The sequence below is a fragment of the Lepidochelys kempii genome, chromosome 1 (genome assembly GCF_965140285.1).
Source record: "Lepidochelys kempii isolate rLepKem1 chromosome 1, rLepKem1.hap1, whole genome shotgun sequence".
In the NCBI taxonomy this organism is placed as follows: domain Eukaryota; kingdom Metazoa; phylum Chordata; order Testudines; family Cheloniidae; genus Lepidochelys; species Lepidochelys kempii.
The window spans coordinates 132,790,372-132,812,688 of record NC_136380.1 but is presented as its reverse complement, the minus strand read 5'-3'; the positions used below and the strand labels follow the sequence as shown (position 1 = coordinate 132,812,688).

Below are 22,317 nucleotides of genomic sequence, written 5' to 3'. Positions count from 1 at the left end.
GGAAAACAATTAATCTGACTGTACACACAGGTCTGCTATTAGCAAATTTATCTCCAATTGCCAAAGATGGGACACTAGAGGAGGAGGGCTCTGCATTACAGCAGAGAATTCTTACCCAGGCGTCTAGCAGGTGGTTCTCACCCACATACTCAGGATCTAAATGATCGCCATATTTAGAGTTGGAAAGGAATTCTCCCCACCCCCAGTAAGATTGGTAGAGACCCTGGGGGAGGGGAGTTGCCGTCCTCTGCAATGTAGGCAAGGTCACTTGCTGGTTTGTACTAGAGTAAATGGTGGAATCTATGTAACTTGAAGTCTTTAAATCATGATTTGAGGATTTCAGAAATTCAGCCAGAGGTTAGGGGTCTATTGCTGGAGTGGGTGGGTGAGGTTCTGTGGCCTACAGTGTGCAGGAAGCCAGACTAGATGATCATGATGGTTCCCTCTGACCTTAAAGTCTATGAGTCCCTGAAATCCATAGACCAAAGAGAACTATGTCTATTTCTACTCTCTCATAGTAATCTTAGATATTACTTGTAAACACATTTTTAGCTGTATGGGGACTCTGAGTTTGCTGCTATCCCTTTAAATACTTTTTTTCTTTTTCTAATAAACACAAAAAGTTCACATTCTTTTAACTTCTAATTGTGGTGGTATCTCCAGCTGTGTGCATGTTACTCACGGTACATACCATTGGCAGTGGCGAGGAGGAGCAGTGCTGGCCACCCCACAGCCCACTCAGGTTTGGCCCCTCCATTGTGATGGAGGGTTTGTAGGAACAACAGCTCCTCCTCGCTGCCGCTTAGGGGTCAGGGTTCCTGCACCAAAGCCCTGCCCAGCCTCACTCCTCTTCAAGCAGCTCTCAGGGATGAGGAGTGTCACTTCACCTGGGTGGGTCAAGCTGCAAGACGAAGGCTGAGCATGGTCTGGACTTGGTGGGTGAGGCGCTGCCCTGAGGATGGCTCCGCAGGGACTGACAGTATGTCCCATGGGAAAATATTCTGGGGGGGTGGGACCCCTGATTAAGAGTACCTTTGTTATTGCAGCAGCCTTCTAGGCATTTAGAGGGCTTAATTGCAATAAACTTAAGGTACATAAATGAAACCTATTAAGGTCTTCTTAGTCAATAAAACCTAATTGCATCAGACAATAGCAGTGAACCGGGGATAACCTTTGCTTAGGAATTGTAGAAGAGGAGGTCACAATGTGATGTCCCAACCATTCAGTAAATGTTGAAATCACTTAGGAAGTGTAATAGCTTAACAGCCCCTCCTCTTTTCTTTCTCCTCCCCCAGAACACACACACCTGGGTTCTTGCCTCAGTAACAGGAAGCAATTTGACAATATTTCAACAGCCATGTGATGGTGTAGCCAAAGTTTGGCCTTGATGCCTATTACTGTTGCTATTAACCTTTTCACTGGCTTCCCAAAACATCCCCAGACAGACTGATTTGGCCACAGTAAACACACTCACAAAAGTTTCTCCTCCACACCCCACATACAAACAAAGGCGTGACATACCACTCAGGCAGACATACCACTTCTGCACTAAAATATGCTTTCTCCATATTATAGAAGATTTGCATGAACACACATCTATTTTTAAAGGCTGGGTGGCATGAAGTCCCCATCAACACTACAAAATGTGCTGTGTATCAAAATAGTTGTTTTGGGTTTGTTATTTTTTAAACGGTTTCACTTAAGACAGTTTTGCCACACATACGTACACCGCATAATTCTATTGAAAGATTTTGGAAAACATTTCAAGACTAGATAGATCTGTTTTGAGAACAGTTTTCAAAAAAATATCATGTTCCAGCCACATGTGGCAAAGGATATGAAGCATTTTAAGAACTTGGTAATAGTATATTTTGTAGCATAAGATGGGGTCTAAAAATGAAAGCGATCTATTTGAAGATTCATTTGAGTTATGTTATTTGTATTACTGTCTTTTTAATATGCCCTGTGCATAGGCCCAAGTAGAGTCTCCCCAATATCAGTCCTTAAAGACATTGGTATTTTGCTTCTATTCTGAAGACAGACTGTCTAAGCCAGTGCTTCTTAACCTTTACCGCAGCCTGCACCCCTTTGGTTCTCAAAATATGTTCTCGCTCCCCTTATCAAAAATCATTGAAGTAGGTTAGTTCTTTAAACTATCTTTAATATGTCTTTAAAATAGATATATTTTTGTTTGTATATTACAGTAATTGTTTAAAAAATGTATAATGTTAATACATAGGTTTGATTAAACAAAGTAGTTGTACTTACATGTCTGTGCTTAATTTGTGTTTTCAATGATTTACCTTCTAAAAAAAAATCTGGCATGTCTCGCACTCCCAGGGGATGCGTTCACCCCAGGTTAAGAACCACTGGTCCAAGCTAAGGACACTTAAATGCTACCCTGACTGTAATGTTTGCGCTGCCTGTTCCTTGCTATTAGCTGTGGCATGGATGTTAGTGGAAATCGGAATTCAAGGAGAGAGGGAGGGAGAGGGATGAACTGATGAATAATTTCATACTTTAAGTATAATTTTATACTGGTCTTTCTTGTGCACAACTGACAAAGCTACTGACTCTCTCCCATGTGATATTTCCATAGCCCATTTACACAAAAGGAGCACTCGGTGACCTCCCCTCCTCCACACACAGACAGACATTGCAGACTACAGCCAAATTTATCTTTCACACAAGCTTCTTTTCTAGAAAGATTAAGAGGTGTATGTCATGATAAAACATGCAATTTATTCCTGACTAGAGTCAATGGCACTGAAGGTCCAGCAACAATTTTTTCCCTGTCCCCATTTAAAGCGTTTAATAACTGATTTTTCCTATTTGAAAGTATCTGAGAGAGATACGATGATGTTGATGTTATTATAAAATACCTATATCCTATGTAAAGGCCCCAGCCACTAAACTGTGAAAGATTATAGCTAGCAATTAAGGCCCTGATCCCTAAAACACATTTAACTTCACGTACCTGGGTAATATTATTGAATTCCATTGGACTTACGCTTGTGCATAAAGGTAAGCATATCCATAAGTGTTTACAGGATGCTGCTCTAAAGTATATGGTGTACTCCTATAATAAGATACATACTTATAATAATCTAAAAACAGATAAAGTATAACAAATACATACTTTTTTGTGGGGAGGAGAGGGAAATCAAGACAGAAGCTTAATAAACCAAGCTTTCTAATATTTAACTCAAATGCATTCACCAGTGTACAACTAACAATGCTCTGCTTCAATACTTAAAAACATAAGAGGATATACACAATGAATATGTGGTGGTTTTGTTTGTTGTTTGGGTTTTGGGGCGTTGGTTTGTTTTTTGTTTTTGGTTAATATTTATTAAAATAATTAAAAGGGTGGGAAACTAGCCCTGGTGAAGATAAATGTGTCCATCCCTTGATCTAAGCACAGCCATTCTCCATAGCACACAGCATCCTATTTACCTTCCCTCAGACACAACAGTAACTGTATCAGAGCAACTGTCAATAGCAAATGTTCTCAACTTCATTAATAGGTATGTTTTTCATGCTGAGTTCACTTTGCATCCTATCCATATCAAGCTGACAATTTATGATCAATTCTCAGTGCAAGCACCTATGTCCTGAGCTAACCTTCAGTGCACATTAACAAATTGGTCATCTGTTTAATTTTAGTTTAGAGCAGAGTTTTGTTATGAAGATGTGTCACTCCACAAATTATTTGTAGCAGTTTACTAACACTTATAGCACCAATCTCCTCTTTTAAAAAAAGATCACATCACAATTAAATCCTTAAAATGGTCACTCCATTATGTGGCCATAGTAAAACTGGTAACAGGCCCTTCAAGCTAGTGGGAAAGGCCTAGAGATACTGAACACGCTATCTAGGTACAAAACTGTTTTCAGATTGCAGTCGACAGAACACATTCTGAGAAGGATTAACATAGCCAAAAGCTGGCATGTGAGCCTTTATTTCCTACAAAACACCATTGCATTATCATTATCCCTCACTGCTTTGAAGGTATATTACATAGAACGGGTACATGATCTTCAGTTTCAGAAACCTTTACAATTTAGTTCATACCAGCCTGATGTGGCAAATATTAACATTTCACTAAACATTACTCTTCACAGGAAGCATACTGGCTCAGAATAAAACTTGACATTGCCATGTGTTCAGGTTAGAGTTCTGTGAAACCCCTGTCTTAAGCAACAATGCAAACAACTGACAAAAATCTGTCTATCTTATAAGGGGAAACAGAACTGTATTAGTTTAGTTTGGGGTTACTTTGTGGTGGAAAGATCTCGTAAAACAGGAGTTTGCCTAACAGCAATGGGACAATTGTACAGAATTTGCAGTGTTTAACTTTCTACTCTTGTTGGTCTGGGTGTGTGGGGGCATGGCATGAAGGGACATGGGACTGAAACGTGCATAGCCATAAAATGTACATTACAATGGTTTGGGTAAAAAAAAAAAAATTAATTTTCGACGCTAAAATGCCCTCTTTCTTTACTGTAGGTTGTAAGCTCATTAGAGCAGATACCATCTTTTTTTTCTGTGTTTGTACAGCACCTAGCATATTGGCGATCTGATGCATGGCTCCTAGCTGCTACCGTAATATAAATTAGATTTTTAATAAATTAGTATCTTTATTTTTATACAATTAAGTCAAAACCCTGGCTTCTAGGTCTAGTATGTAAATTTGTTATATTTTGGTCTGCTGACTTATCGCTAGAAAGAAATTTCAATATTTAAAGTTTTAAACATGGTACAATTAAGTTAAAGCAATGTAAGCTGTGAATTGAGATTTTGGACATACATGTAAACAGTCCAGTCTCATACACATACTTTCCTAAACAAAAGGAATAAAGAAATAAGGAGAGAGCCCAAGCTCCAGTCTTATATGACAGAAGGTGCAGAATAAAGTCCTCTCCAAGCACCAACCCTTCATCACATTCTCTTTTCCTCTATTAAATTCTCTTTACTAGCATTCTCTTTAAAAGCATTCACTGAACCAAGGTTTTCTTTCAAGACAACAGCCCATAAAATTCCTAACCAAAGTACTGTTTGGGTTTTTTTGGAACAGAACATTAATTTATATAGCCAAAGTGTGATGCCACTATGTTTTCATAGTTTATGTTTAAACTATGTTTAATACTTCAGAACTGCAAATTCTTATCATTCAAATTTGTTTAATTCTGGCATACATAAAATATTTTCTTGCAGTCAGTTACTTTCGCTTGTATTTTATTTTGTTTGTTTTTAATTACAAAAAGGTTCCTAGGCCCTACAAGAATACAAATACTAACAAATGCAGAACATTTCAAGATCCTCATAAAGGAAATCTTTGTAACAACTAGTAAACCAAAGGAACACCACAACAGTAGTGCACTTTACTGAAGCTTCAGCAAACGATACTAAACAAAAACACACATTAACACAGTCATATTGCTTGTTTTCACTAAAGGGCCTGATTGCTTCAAGCTGATCCACTCGCGGTCCTCTTCACCTACACATAATTGGACGGTGTGCAGAGAGCAGCTTGCATGGTTAGGAGCAAATTTTGCATCCAATTTTAGAATTTTTTTAACCATACCTTTCAATGATTATCATGGGGGGGGGGGTGGGAAGGGGAGTTTGCTTTTGTTTTCATTTTGTTGTTTTGCTTTTGTTTTCTGACTTTATTTAACTGGCCAAAGCAATATGGAACTGAAATTATCTGGCTAGTTTTCAAATGTATTTGCCTGATGTTGGGCTCCTAACAAAGAGTGATTTTGAGTGCCCAGCACCCATTCATTTCGATTGGCGTTGTGAGTGCTCAGTGCTTCTGAAAATAGCCAGGCTACTTAGACACCTACACTTGAAAATGTTGGCCTTTAGGTTTAAAGCTTTCATATCATAATAAATACATGAGCTAGGGACACAAATTATTAGCATCATATCCGGCCAATGCACAAATTGTCCTATTGTCATAAAAGAAGAGCAATAATGAGGCGCAAGTAACCTTACCCTTTAATTACGTTTACGCTAAGGGGAAAAACCTGATCCTGTCTGACAGCAGCACAAAATAACCTTTGACTCCAACCTCTGTCTTTAGATTCAGGTCACTACATGACAGGGTAATACTCCGTTCCTAGAGATGAAATGAAGACAAATACCACCATGTGTTTATCCAAGTTGCTGGTGGTCTGGCTGATACAGCCACATACTTTTGAGAACTTGGTCAAATGCCTCTAACTGCTGGTTAAATGGAAGTCATAACAACGGGGCAGGTTCCAAGTAATTAACTTCCTTTAGAGAAACTGTAAGGCCTGAATTATGTCTCACATCACACGTATTAGGAGAAGTCTTAAGGGAACAGCTGTGAACCCAATGGGATGGTCTAAATTCTTGTGCATAATTTTATGTTAATATTTCTGGAGGACAACAAATTCCTTCTAGAAAGCAGAAATACTAGCAAATTGAGATATGTCCTTTCAGGGGGACAGAACATGTTGCTGAAGCAACAAAGTAGCATTACTATTTCATTGAAAAAGTTTAACACCAATAATAGTATACATAGCCCATAGCTTTAAAAGATCTGAATAAGTGACATCAGACAAGAAAACAGGTATGTATAAAATGTTTATAATAAATAATATACAGAAGCTCCATTCAATACATTATACAGACCCTGAAAGCATTCACACTCTTAGTGCTGCATGCAGAAAATTCCTCCCAGGCTGCAGAATAAAATAAATAGGCCACTACGGCTTTATACATTTGATTCTACATAGGACATCAGAATTCTGAATACCAAGTGCTTGAAAATATATTAATCTGATGAAAAGACTGCATAATGGATTAAAAACACACCCCCAAAAAGTACACATGTACACATACATCAAGAACAATTTGGCATCAGCGATTTGAACTAAATGGTTATCATGCTGAAAAGAGAAAATCTAATTTGCAACAATATTTTGGCCACGTGGCTTTCTTTCAGGAATAATCTGGTATGAAGAAAAGACTCAAATGTGGCTATCTCCTTTTATAGGCAATTCCTGAAGAAGGTATCCTAGTTAGAGCATTGCTAATAACTCTATGCTAGTCTATTTTCCATGTGAATTTAACCTTTTTGTCATGTGTACACGCAGAAAAAGATATGGTTTATTACATTTCAGTCTAAGTGATTAACAGATTATTATTTATTTGTACTGGAGTGGTGCCCAAATGCCCCAAATCTACAAGATTGATAGTCAAAAGGAAAATATTTGGGGCCTCAAAGAGACCAGGACCATTGCTGATTGGAATGCGTAAACACCAGGGGCCTGTTTCTCACATACGTAGCACATACACTATTTAATGTTAATGGGAGTTACCCAGGGGATATGGGTAACACTTACCATGCAGGGGAAGAACAGGGACTTTAGAAACTAAAAATACCAACCCCTAAAAATTTCAAGATGCAGGCCCATGGGGTTATGGAAATGAGATGGCTACAGCACTGAATTATAGAAATGTAGGATTGGAAGGGACCTGGAGAGGTCATCTAGTCCATTCCTCCTCCTCCTCCTCTCCCCGTCCCAACCCTCACTTCCACGGAATCCACCCTTGCAGAAGCAGATACCTAGACTATCCCTGAGAGGTGTTTTTCTAACCTGGTGCTAAAAACCTCCAATGACAGGGGTACCCCAAACTTCTCCTGGTAACATATTGCAATACACAGTTACCCTTATAATTAGAACATTTTTCGTAATATCCAACCTAAATCTCTCTTGCTGCAGATTAAGCCAACTATTTCTTATCCTGCCTTCAGTGGGCATGGGGAACAACTGATCACCATCCTTGATATAACAAGCACTTAACATACTAGAAGACTTATCAGGTCCCCCCTCAGTTTTCTTTTCTCAAGACTCAACATGTCCAGTTTTTTTAACCTTTCCTCATAGGTCAGATTTTCTAAACCTTTGATCATGTTTTTGCTGTCCTCTGGACTCCCTCCAATTTAGAAGGCTTGAGCCTAAACTGATATTAGAGCTGGTATAGAGGCAAAAGAGGACCACTTGAGTAGGTTGGTGAAGTGACTGTCCTCCTGACAGCACAGGATAAAGGATTCCAAATGATCATCTCTACATTATTTTCTAAAAAAAGAAAAAGGAGGACTTGTGGCACCTTAGAGACTAACCAATTTATTTGAGCATAAGCTTTCGTGAGCTACAGCTCACTTCATCGGATGCATTCAGCGGAAAATACAGTGGGGAGATTTATTTACATACAGAACACGAAACAATGGGTGTTACCATACACACTGTAACCAGGTTTCAGAGTAACCTGTAACCAGAGTAATCACATAAGGTGAGCTATTACCAGCAGGAGAGCGGGGAGGGGCGGGGGGGGGGAACTTTTGTAGTGATACATCAAGGTGGGCCATTTCCAGCAGTTTACAAGAAAGTCTGAGGAACAGTGGGGGGTGGGGGTGGGGAATAAACATGGGGAAATAGTTTTACTTTGTGTAATGACCCATCCACTACCAGTCTTTATTCAAGCCTAAGTTAATTGTATCCAGTTTGCAAATTAATTCCAGTTCAGCAGTCTCTCATTGGAGTCTGTTTTTGAAGCTTTTTTGTTGAAGAATTGCCACTTTTCGATCTGTAATCGAGTGACCAAAGAGATTGAAGTGTTCTCCGACTGGTATTTGAATGTTATAATTATCGACGTCTGATTTTGTGTCCATTTATTCTTTTACGTAGAGACTATCCAGTTTGACCAATGTACATGGCAGAGGGGCATTGCTGGCACATGATGGCATATATCACATTGGTAGATGTGCAGGTGAACGAGCCTCTGATAGCGTGGCTGATGTGATTACGCCCTATGATGGTGATGGCTAGTGGCGTTCTGTTATTTTCTTCGTTGGGCCTGTTCTGTAGTAGGTGATTTCTGGGTACTCTTCTGGTTCTGTCAATCTGTTACATTGCCATTGTTACAGCCAAGCTCTACAATACAACTGCATTTGCTCCAACCCCTCAGACAGAGACAAACACCTACAAGATCTCTATCAAGCATTTTTACAACTACAATACCCACCTGCTGAAGTGAAGAAACAGATTGACAGAGCCAGAAGAGTACCCAGAAGTCACCTACTACAGGACAGGCCCAACAAAGAAAATAACAGAACGCCACTAGCCATCACCTTCAGCCCCCAACTAAAACCTCTCCAACTCATCATCAAGGATCTACAACCTATCCAGAAGGACGACCCATCACTCTCACAGATCTTGGGAGACAGGCCAGTCCTTGCTTACAGACAGCCCCCCAACCTGAAGAAAATACTCACCAGCAACCACACAACAGAACCACTAACTCAGGAACCTATCCTTGCAACAAAGCCCGTTGCCAACTGTGTCCACATATCTATTCAGGGGACACCATCATAGGGCCTAATCACATCAGCCACACTATCAGAGGCTCGTTCACCTACACATCTACCAAAGTGATATATGCCATCATGTGCCAGCAATGTCCTTCCTATAGAAGCAAGATGTGCAGGATTTATATATTACTGCATGCAAATGGGATGATTGATATGTGGCCTAGGTATAGTATATAATATTCATAACCCTAAACAATATGGCTGGCACCAGACGGTCCACTAGAAGAGTGCAGAAACTTCTATATTAGGTCATGGTTCGCAGAACAGTGTGTAGATCATACAGCATGTAAACTGCAGGAGGACAATGATGGTAGGATCTTGACAGTGACTGCAAGAGTAGTGATGTATTCTGAGTGGCTATTAGGGTTTCTTTCTCAGCCTATTGGTGTTGGTTGGACATGAGTTAGTGGCAGAAGAATTAAGGTGGATGGTCTGATCTTAGGAAAAATAGTTTTAGTAACTTTTGCATTCTAATTTGGTTTTTTTTTTTAAATAAACTTAAATTCTCTTAAGGAAGATTTTTATCCCTGAATGTTCTCAATGGACATTTACTGTGAAATATTAAGCCTGTACAAGGTCAGTCATGGCAAACTTGCTGTTTGTATAAACTTTAAATACGGGGGGCACAAATCTTGTGTTGTCTACTGTACAAATCTCAAAGTACATTGTTGGCACTCAAATAAATAAGAACAGCCTGCAAAACAGTGAATGGAGATTATATATGAACCTCCTGCTCCCTTCATGAAAGGGAGCTTATGCAAGGGGGAGCAAAAACACCTACTTTTCTATGTCCCATAACTCAGAAAACAGCTTGCCTGATTAACCGCTAACAGTCAAAATAAAAGTCTTCTCCAGCTCATGATAAAGGACATGAATTTTCAGGACAAAAGAAACTGTTTTTGTTAGATACAAGGGAAGAACAGACAGTAGGGTTGGCATAGACACTTCTACAGTCTTAATTGTTGTTTAGTTACTTAACCATGGCTCCATAATACACAGTATGTAAATACACCTGCAAGAACATCTATGTGGGAAAAGGACATATGTACAAAAAATGGAGACTTGGCTAAGATTTCTATTTTTAGTTTTTCTTTTCATTTACAAAGTAAGAAAGGAAAATCATTAAGATGTATATGTAATCACACATTTCCAGTGAAGCCTACCACCTGAGACCAGAAGAGGTTGTGATATATACATATCTAGAGGAGATGAGTTTTTCAAGCAATAGCTGAAAACTGAAATGAAACATTAAGAATAGAGGGTTTATAGAATTAAAGCAAGAAATCAGGAGTCTTTAGCTAGTTAATAAATAGAAAAAAGTGTTCACATAATCAACCGAGAATCTGTACCACAAACGCTTGGTCACATGGACCTTGAACCTGTAAAGATTTCTATGCATGAAACCAATGGAACCATTCACATCTACAGAATGAAAAATACCCACAAATTTTTGCAGGCCTGGGGCCATCGCTACAATGGGATCACTTGCATACGTCAGAACTACCTGGTTGATGAGGGTTTGCAGGATTGGAATACAAATTCACACTTTATGTATTGGGTTCTCTTTCATTTGGTATCAGTCACACCTTGGGGAAGTGGCAGGAAAAAAAAAAAAGACTGCGGAGCAGAGAAGAAGCCTGCTAAACTTCGACCTCCATTGGGTCATGATAGAGAGCCAGTAGCTGTTTCGCACCAATGTCCTAGCAGAGGGAAGGAAGGCAGTCTCTTAGCCAAGGAAAGCATTAAGATGTCATCTTGATGGAGTTCAACAAAATAAAGCAACAGGAGCTATTAAAAACCCCATAAAGGAGATAGAAATGGTTTTATTTATTTTTGCCATCTTTCTAAAATAGTTTACAACTTGGCAGGGGAGGATGTAGAGTGTGTTTGCATATAAAATGTTACATTTTTAATAAACTGGCAGTAACAATTAACGTTTTTTGTTTCCAATCTTAAAAACCCTTTACAAACATTAACTAATCCTCCTAGCACTTCTGTGAGGCAGATTAAGTCATTTAAAGTCCACTATAAATTATCAAATTGTGAAAGTGAGTGCCCTAACTACTGTCTTGCAAAGATTATTTGGAACACTTTCTTTTTTTTTTTTAAATTATTATCTCATTAGAAATTCAACACACACAAAAATGCAGCTGTGTTGTGGTGCCTGGTAAAAACAAAAAGAGAAGTTTTAAAAAAACACCTTAATCTAAAAGAAAAAGAAAAAGTCAAAGACAAGCCACCAGCTTAAAAACTTGGAAGCATATAAAGTGAACAAGTTGTGAAAATCACAAAGAATTTGGTGTGATTGAATAGGCCCATGTTTCGAGCAGTTTAATCAACAAACGGCTTTCTTATTGGTCTATGGGCCAGGGATAGCTCAGTGGTTTGAGCATTGGCCTGCTAAACCCAGGGTTGTGAGTTCAATCCTTAAGGGGGCCATTTAGGGATATGGGGCAAAAATTGGGGATTGGTCCTGCTTTGAGCAGGGGATTGGACTAGATGACCTCCTGAGGTCCCTTCCAACCCTGATATTCTATGATCTATTTCATGTGTGCACATGGGCAGGGGCAGAAGGGGTTAAGAGATGTTTGTTATTGTCAAAGGTACCAGACAGATATCCTTGGAAAGTAATCTTTACAACGTGGGTACAGCATAGGCACCGTCTGAGCTAGGCTTCTCTACCCTACCCTTGGTCAGTGATTTTCATCCGTAGTTATGAAAGAGAACCAATCAGGTGAGAGGATAATTCAGCTTCTGTACCTATTCAGATCTTGGCCTCTACTGAGACTGCCAGCAAGAGTGTTAATCATGATGGGGGGCTCTGTCCACTAGAACTGGATTGAAACCAACTGTGTACATGCTCTGTCCACTAGCATTGGATTGAAACCAACTGGTGTATGCCTGTAAACCAACTTATAACTGCTGAAATTTGTTTTTAATCAAATCTTTAATTCATACTGGCTTCCACTGAGTCTATATTTTTACTTCATGTTACAAAAAGAAAGAAATAAACCTGTGTGTGTACATTTCACTGTACACTATAAAGGTTAGTACTTTTGGCAGGACTGTTTGAATCATTCTGCTGTAGGTGACTGGAATGTGTTGAAATCTGTATAAACTCAGTGCACTTTTTCAAGCATAAACCTTATGTAATAAAAATTGCACATGTGCTAATCATGATAATATGATAGTGTCCTTTCATCAGTGCTATCATACCTCATGATTATTCATTTTTGAAGTATTAAGTTGTAAATGGTTGGCTTTTACTATTAAACTACACAGACTACTCTCCAGAGTGCCTCTTCTCTGGTCTAGGATTAATGAATAGCTGATAATGCTGTGTTGCAAAATACAGCAGAAGCCAAAGTTAAGTGTCCAGTGTAGTATGCTGAGTTCCAAAAAGGAGCATAAGAAAATGTGTTATTCTGCAGTATGACAAAGAGAATCTCCCACTAAACGCAAACCCTCTTCCTGTTTGTTTTCTTAAAGAAAACTTTAAATGGTATTTTCTAAATGTCATTTAACTGCTTGAAATGACTTTGCAGCTTCATTGAATTAATGTATCTGCCAGTGCGGGAAGTTGTGCTTCACTAAAAAGACAGAACTCAAAGTTCAATGTTACCATATTTTCCAACAGAAGAAATTTCTGTGTGTAAAATCACATGTTACAAAACATATTTGAAGCCTTGTAGGATGTGAAGACAAGGTACATTACAACTAAAAGCAGGAGACGGAGAATGAAATGTAGGTCAGAAAATGAAATCTAATTTCGATTAATACTACTCTGGCTATTAGTAAAGAATGCTGCTTAAAAACAAACAAACAAGCAAACAAACAAACCACATCATTCTACCCTCCGATGGAAGATGAAAAAGATAACCACACATTAACATAGTAAAACTCATAACCTGATGAGACTTAATGATTTTGACAAGTACACATCTACTTACAGTACACTATTAGTACTACTAATCTATTCATAAGCAGGCCATTGGTCTTATCAATTAACAAATCTAGTGCACCTTGTACTTTTTGATAATAAATTACTGTAGTTAGCTTCAACACCCAAGTGAATATATATTTATGCAATGCACCTTCAAAAGGCATTCAGAATAACTATTCCTCTTCCATTATAGGATACTTTACTAGATAGACACACTTTAAATTATGTGAATGCCATACTTCTTTGAAATAAGATGGCGTTATATCCTAAAAACTGCACACTACTTAGCCATTATTAAGAAATTCTAAATACTTACATCCCAGTCTCAATTTAAATAGGACAAACCAGACATATTGATTGTTTAACCATATTACTTAACCTGCTCTACTTGCAATACTGACATTGTGATGCACCCTTCTATTGAGACCTGTGCGAAGTCAACAGAAAATAAAGATCATCTGAGTCTATCATGCTCCTAAAACCAAATCTCTTACCCAGCCTGTGTTATTTTGGCAACATAATTAATCTAAACAAGGGAACTGGGGGGGAGGGGGTGAAAGTAAGGTACCCACAGCCATATATTCCTCTATCTTCAGCAAATAGAGGCATCACCAAATACTAATGCAATGCAATATTTATTAAGGCCATGACATCGCTGAAACCAAGGTCAAAGCAGATACATGAGTGAAAAGTAATATGAAGGACAAAATGATCTCTGGGCTGTCTTACATATATGTAGGCATGGCATAATTAGATTTTATGTGTATAATTTTTAGGGCTGTCGATTAATCACAGTTAACTCACGCGATTAACTAAAATAAATTAACTGCGATTAAAAAAATTAATCGTGATTAATTGCACTGTTAAACAATAGAATACCAATTGAAATTGTTTTTTAATATTTTGGATTTTTTTCTACATTTTCAAATATATTGATTTCTATTACAACACAGAATACAAAGTGTACAGTGCTCACTTTCTATTATTATTTTTATTACAAATATTTGCACTGTAAAAATGATAAAAGAAATAGTATTTTTCAATTCACCTCATACAAGTACTGTAGTGCAATCTCTTTTCATGAAAGTGTAACTTACAAATGTAGATTTTTTTTTTTGTTACATAACTGCACTCAAGCAGTGGCCAGCACATCCTTCGGCCCACACTGCTTCCCGCAGCCCCCATTGTCCTGGAACGGCAAAACGCGGCCAGTGGGAGCTGCGATGGGCCAAACCTGCTGACGCTGCAAGTAAACAAACCATCATGGCCCACCAGCGGATTTCCCTGACGGGCTGCGTGCCAAAGGTTGCCAATCCCTGCTTTAAAGCCTACACGTCCACTCAGTCCTACTTCTTGTTCAGCCAATTGCTAACACAAACAAGTTGTTTACATTTATGGGAGATATTGTAAATCAGAAGCAGTGAGCAGTGTCACCTGAAAGTGAGAACAGGCATTCACATGGCACTTTTGTAGCCGGCGTTGCAAGGTATTTATGTGCCAGGTATGCTAAATGTTCATATGCCCCTTCATGCTTTGGCCACCATTCCAGAGGACAGGCTTCCATGCCGATGATGCTCATTAAAAAAATAAATACATCAATTAAATTTGTGACTGAACTCCTTGGGGGAGAATTGTATGTTTTACTTGCATTCTGCCATATATTTCATGTTATAGCTGTCTCGGATGATGACCCAGCACATGTTCGTTTTAAGAACACTTTCACAGCAGATTTCACAAAACGCAAAGAAAGTACCAATGTAAGATTTCTAAAGATAGGTACAGCACTAGACCCACAGTTTAAGAATCTAAAGTGCCTTCCAAAATCTGAGCAGGATGAGGTGTGGAGAATGCTTTCAGAACTAGCACATAAATATCTTGCGATACCAGCTACAATAGTGTCATGCGAATGCATGTTCTCACTTTCAGGTGACACTGTAAACAAGACATGGGCAGCATTATCTCCTGCAAATTGTAACCAAACTTGTTTGTCTGAGCGACTGGCTGAAATAGGACTGAGTGGACTTGCAGGTTCTAAAGTTTTACATGGTTTTATTTTGAATGCAGTTATTTTTTGTACATAATTCTACATTTGTAAGTTCAACTTTCATTATAAGGAGATTGCACTACACCAGAGGTGGGCAAACTATGGCCTGCAGGACCGCCCTGCCCAGCCCCTGAGCTCCCGGCCTGGGAGGCTCCTCTCCGGCCCCTCCTCCACTGTCCCACTTCCCTCGCAGCCACGCCGCTGTACGGGCAGAGCAGCTTGTGCCCGCCCACCTCCCAGGCTTTCCAGTGAGCCTGTCCTGCCAATCTGAGTGGCATGGTAAGGGGGCGGGGGAAAGGGGGGTTGGATCAGCGGCAGGAGGTCCCAGGGGGCAGTCAGGGGACAGGGGGTGGTTGGATGGGATGGAGGTTCGGGAGGGGGGTGAGGGCGGTCAGGAGACAGGGATCAGTCGGGGTTGGATAGGGGGTGGGGACCCGGGGGGGTGGTTAGGGACTGGGGGGATCCAGGGAGGGGGCGGTCAGGGGACAAGGAGCAGGGGGCTTGGATGGTTCTGAGGGGGGCCATCAGGGAGCAGGGGCCAGGCTATTTGCGGAGGCAAAGCCTTCCCTACCCAGCCCTACATACCATTTCGCAGCCCCGATGTGGCCCTCTGGCCAAAAAGTTTGCCCACCCCTGCTCTACACTATGTGTATTAGGTACATTGGAATACTATTTCTATTGTTCCTTTTTTACAGTGCAAATATTTGTAATCAAAATAGCTACAAAGTGAGCACTGTACACTTTGTATTCTGTAAATTAATATATTTGAAAATGTAGAAAGCATCCAAAAATATTTCAATAAATGGTATTCTACTATTATTTAACAGTGCGAATAAAGGCGCGATTAATTTTTTTAATCACTTTATAGTCCTAATCATTTTGTATATGGATAGTATCAATGTTTATTTTAAATATTTTTAGATGTTTATCAATTTAAATTTTCACAGTTATCATAAATCACAGGGGAGTCAGACAATAATTATTTAATGACAGTAGTCATTGAGATTCAAAAAGATGAGGTTTCATAGCCATTAAACATGAATTGGCAACATTACGATGTCAACATATACAAAGTTAAGTATAAACTGTAATAAGTTCTCAGGAAAAGTAAAAACAATTTATCTGTAAATTTCTACCATCATCTGTGGAAATATTTTTTCATCTCTGTGTGTGTACAGTGAAATCTATATTTACCAACAAAAATCTAATCCTTCCAAGCCAACATATAAGTTTAGACCTGAAACTATAAGAGCCAAGACAAACAGCTTGAAAAATCAGGTTTCACACAGCTGTGTAACTACCATGTTTTAATAGGTACAACTTTGAAATCTCTGTTAGGGTACGTTCTGTTTGATATGAGAGAAGGTGAAGGGAAATATTATCCTTTCCTATGAAAACAGATATCCTTCTTTACTTCCACATAGGTACAGTGCAAGTGGGACTCCTAGCATTCTTAACACTGAATATAAATTACATACATCAATTTTAAATGAAATCCCACAATATTAACTTTCAGATTGCCACAAATACCCTACAATGCTGACTCATCTACCAAAGGGGAGAAGAATGCCCCAAAGCCACATTTTCACCTTCAGATATTTCTCTCAGATTTACTCAAGTTAAAATTATGTATATTCAGAAGAGGCTGTTCTTCCTAGGCAGGGCTGTAGCTCCAGTGTTTTTGTTTAATTTCAACCAACTTGTCCAAGTAGGCCATGTGGTAAAAACCTATAAATGGTACCCAAGGGCTCTGTGTTCCTGCTGCAAAGAGGTCAGCTATTTCCTTCTAACTAAAAATAGTCAAGAGGTGGGGGGAAGGAGGGGAGCTTAATTTAGCACCTGAAAAGCAGTTTACAAAATAATTTTCATCATGAGGCAAGATGGAAGTAATGAAAAAAAAAAAAAAAAAAAACTGAGCCTGCTCATGAGAGTTACAAATTCTTTGTGATTTTACAAGGTTGGCTGGAGTATAACCAGCCAGTATTAAAACAGTACTACAAATTAAAATAATAAAAAATAATGAAAACTCAAGGTAGGCAAAATGCACAGCAGAGATGCAGGGAAATCTACTCCTTCCCCAGACTGAATGGACTTACTTATCATAAAACCACCATAGAGTGCCACAGTTTAACATCACACCCACAAAGAGATGTAGAGATAATGGGTTACAACGGATAGAGCACTGCACAGAGAGTCAGGAGCTCCAGCTGGGTTCTCTTCCGACTCTGCCGCTGACCTCTATGACCTTGGGTAAGTGACTTCACCCCTCTCTGTTTTCCCCATCCACCCTTTATCTGTCTTGTCTATTTTGATTATAAACTCTTCAAGGTGGAAACTAACTCTTAGTATGTGTTCAGTTGGGGCCAAACAAACATACATGCAAAATCATCTAGAGTGTAAATTCTATCACCCGATTTGAAAACAGTAGGAAATAACAGAAAATGTTAAAAGTGCGCGGACCCAAGGACCAAGCAGTACCATACAGAATTGCTGGGTCAATTTTCCCCGTCTGGTGCCTCGCTCCCCAGATGGCCAGAGCTCAGAATACTGCTGAGTGTTCCTGCATACCTCAATACTGACCAAACTGGACCATTAAGAAACAATATTATTTAACTCCAAAGGATGTCTCATTCAGTCCTTTTCAACTTCAAGGATGTGGGCCTTTGAGAATTGCTGCAATCTAAGGAGCCACGGCTCTTCCAAAGAGGCAGGTCATATTATGACCCTTTGAAGGACTGGTCTGGTTCTGGCCCTGTAACTACAGAGATGGGGAAAAACTCCTTTATAAATGAGAGAATGGAAAACAGGAAAAACTGGCAGAGAGGACATCTCAGGGCTCTGAAAGAGAGAAAAGTTCTTCTCCGCCATCCTCAAAACTAAAAGTATAAAAAACCTAGCCTTATAAAAGGCTTCAGAGGGATTTATGATCCATGCAATGGAAGAGCAAGAAGATGAAGTCCCAATATCATTATGATAAATGTAGGATATATAAGTAACTTTCTTGGGGGAGGGGGAAATGGATACAGAAGACAACTTACTGTCAGAGATTTCTTCTCCTAAGGGCACTTGGACTATTGTTCAGCTGCCAATGTTTATATGCATGTATAATTATTATCCTCTTTAGTACTAAAAAAGACTTTTTAATCTTAAAAATGGCCCATTTGTTCTTTAGCCCTCTGAAACACTTACATTGAGATACAGTAGCTCTGCCAGTTTTACTATTACTGCATGTAGCCCAAGAAAGGTTTAATACATTTTTAATATGTGAGAGTCTATTTCTCAGTCCACCCCACTCCCACTGCCAGATCTACATGGGAAGGGTTCCCTATTTGAATATGACTGTATTTGTGATGTTGCAATTAACAACTGTCATTTACCAAAAAAAAAAAAAAATTAAGAAATCTGAAATGGTGCTCTTGCTCCAATCCTGTTTGATATCACAGAAAAAAGAATTATTTAATTTGAAAACTGAGAGATGTCTCCAGGTTTGGTAACACTTTGTCCATATAGTTCTAGGCCAACCAAGAGGCCTAAATCCACCATGTGCTATAATGTGGTAAGCAAGGTTTACTGCAGTTAATCTTGTATATGCTGTGTGAGCAGTCTCAGTTAAAGGTTCACTAATAAATGGGTCAAGGAAGAAAGATGTGACATTACAAGCCTTCTTGTGTAATATGCTAACTCATTTTCTTTTCATTTCATGTGGCCCTACAAAATAGATTGCTTCTCCCCCTGCCTCCTACTTTAAAGGTGAATTGTATGTGGGGGGGGGGGGGAACATACCAATAATACAAAATCCTCAGGCAGGAAGGTGAAAGATCTTTTAAGACAACATGAAGAGGCCAGACTTTGCGAGAAAATTGTATCTACTATAAGTCCAACTTTTAGGGTGTGGTTGTGTGTGCAATATGCCTATTTGAGATTTGAAGAACATGTAATTAAATAGGCCAAGGGTCATTAGCATGACATACTGCAATGCTGCTTGACCTCACACCCGTTTAAAACAAAATAAACTGCTGAGATTAAAACAGCAACACAAAATAGGGAACAGAATCATAAAAGGATTATAGTTGGGAGGAACATGCCCACTATCCTGTGCTGCTAAGTATCTATGCTGGGCACACTAACTTAGTCGAACTGTCCTGTTGTCCTAATGTGTTAATGATAAATGATCAAGCACGTATTATTTTTGCCTCAATATATATGCAACAGGTCTGCAATTTTATTTTCTTGCAAACACTGCAGTAGTACTCTGCTTGTAAGACAAGTCACACTGAATATTTTTCCCATAATGCCAGCTCTTGTCCATCACTTTGTTAAAGGACTGCTTTTCAGTTAATAACAGTAGTACAAATCATAGACAAAAATTAATTTGTTTACCTACTTGGAGCTAAACTTCGATTTACCAGAGAGTGATCAACTCCTGTGCTTGCTGATTCAAACACTAGATGAATGGGATTCCCCTCCCCCACCCTGGGTTGTGCAAACTCCACAGTCCCTACAGTGTGAATACCTTTTATTTTGTTAGTGAAATACTAAGGGGAAATGTGAGTATCTTAAGGCTAAGTTATCATTTCAAAAACTCCCCTCCAAACTCACTAACCCTTCCCCTCACAAATCAAAAAACAAACCTCCAAACAAACAAGTCTCCTTTCCCTCATTCAGAGGAACACTTCTAAAGCCACCACATTGTGTTACCACCACTCTCTGCCTTAACCAGGGTTTAGAAACTCCAGCAGAATTAACATTCATAATAAACCTTCCAACGATGCAAGACTTTTTAGCCTTTTCCAGTGACTTTAGGGTAAAACACACACAATCGTGACACACTTGAGAGAAACACACACAGCAAAATGTGGGAAATCCTAAAAGAAACAGTCATAAATCCAGCAGAATCAGATACAAAAGAAACAAATAAGAAGAAGAGGGGAACACGAGGAAATTGATTCCATGCACTGAAAAATATGGCAAAGGCAAGCCGTTTTAATCACTAAACTGCATGTCACAGACGCACACAAAAAGGTCCAAATGATGAATAATCAGTCCTCCAAACTCACCTCACTCAACGTGTATTAAAGGCACAGCTTTCACTTCTGGAAGCAGCAGAGAAAAGCCTCAACTTCTGCAAGAAACACACACAGAGACTTTTTCACTTGCAGTACATGGTGTAACTCTTCTTTTCCTAGGTCCCAGCAAGCGTTAAAGGAGACTGTAAATCCCACCACCACACACACACACACACTCCTCCTCCTCCTCCACACAGCAAAATCAAAAGGAAGTCCCAGAGAGTGGGAAGAGGAAAATGGAAAGTTTTTGGTGCGGAATGGCGGTCAGGAGGTGCTGCTGCTCACTACTTCATTAGCAGAGTTAATGTGTTTGGTGTGAGTGTGTGTCTAAGGCTTCCAGAGACAAGCAGCAGCAGCAGGAGGAGGACTGAGAGAAAGACACACAGAGATAGTCAGTGACCTGGAGGGGGGGGGGAAACCAACCAGCCACATTGACCTGAACTAGGGGAAGATAGACACACACACCCCCTCTCAATACTTCTCCCTTCCTCCAAAATCAGCCCACTCCCCACACTCCCCCAGAAAACTTCAAACAAAAGCACGCCTACCCAAAAAATGCTTTGTTTTTTCTTCCAAGTACCTAAGGTAACTTGTTTAATCACTTAAGGCTTATTTTTGTCATTATTTTGAATCCCAGGGATTTTTTTTATCAACCCTACCCCATCTACTAGAAAAACGAAATATTAACCCTGTGGACTCAGCAATAAAAAATGTCAAAGATGCACGAACACTCCTCTGGCGCCCCCTCCCCCCGCACACACACACAGTTGGTCTGTGATAGTGTGTACATAGATATGAGTATATACTATATTCCCATGAAGGTCTGGGGATACCTAGTTTACACTAATTGTATTAAATTCTGTATTAGTGTAACACTATTATTATTTTGCAAGTTTCAGACTGCTGGAAGTGTCTTCGGATTTCAAATCTGAAAATATTCACAAAAATCAGTTTTGAAAAAGTCAGTGTAAAATAAATCTAATTTACATTTCCACAATCCTCCCAGGAAGTAGATCGGGTAATAATGTATAGTTATTGAACACCAAACCATTAATGTGTTAACCCAATTGGAAAAATACTCCAGAACCATCTTCTATTTTTCTACCTATTCCTTTTTTTTTTAAGTGTTTTCCTCTATAATATGCCAGACAGCAAGAGCCTAATTCTCAGTAATTTGAAACATAACAATCTGATCAAAAGACAATGGATGTTTTTCAAATTTGAAAATAGCTGGGAGTTCCACAATCAAAAGAGTACATAAGCAAAAATAAATTCTTATATATCTTATGTTAAAACATGAGTAATGCAAAACTAATGTTTCTATAGCACATTAAATATGGACTTACACAGTCTCCATACTTGTGAATCAGCAGAATGGATTTTATTATATATCAGTTGAAATTCAACACCCCCAAAAATGTTGTTGTTCTTTTGCCTTGAACATGCCCTTCTTATTTTTCTCTGGATTTGTACAGCATGATACTGAGATATTACATTCAATCGAGAAAAGAAGGGAGCAATACAAAAACCAATGCAAGTAAATGATGCAACATTGCCCTGGTTACATGTGCTTCCCTTCCCCCAACCTCTTACTGGTGAGAGTGCTGTGTTTTTTCCGCCTGTAGAGTCACACCGTGGTTGATTGATTCTCCTTTCGCCTTGCTCAGTCATTCAGCTTTGGAAAGTAAATAACAAGTTGACATCATTACAGCTCTCTGCATTACTGTGACACATTCCTCTACTACCACACACTGTCTATTAGCTGCGCAGGAAAACCCACTCTTTTCAAGCTGGGATTCCAGTGTTGGGTTGCTTGCTCTGGCACAGCATAGAACTTTGTAAATAGTCTACTGCTAT

At 39.2% G+C, this 22,317-nt stretch overlaps 1 protein-coding gene across 7 annotated transcripts in view; it reads right to left on the bottom strand.

Moving 5' to 3' along the window:
- The window catches only part of TBL1X (transducin beta like 1 X-linked), a 252,897-nt gene extending 230,861 nt beyond the window's left edge, over positions 1 to 22,036 (bottom strand). For 3 of the 7 annotated variants that reach the window (XM_073354483.2, XM_073354519.2, XM_073354539.2), the window contains exon 1: positions 20,452 to 20,861. The gene's annotated coding sequence lies outside the window, so the exon portion shown is untranslated. Of the gene's footprint in view, positions 1 to 20,451; positions 20,862 to 21,806 lie in introns of those variants that run through there. The other 4 variants (XM_078854042.1, XM_073354492.2, XM_073354530.2 and 1 more) reach the window with 2 other exon arrangements.
- Between the last annotated feature and the right edge of the window lie 281 nt (positions 22,037 to 22,317).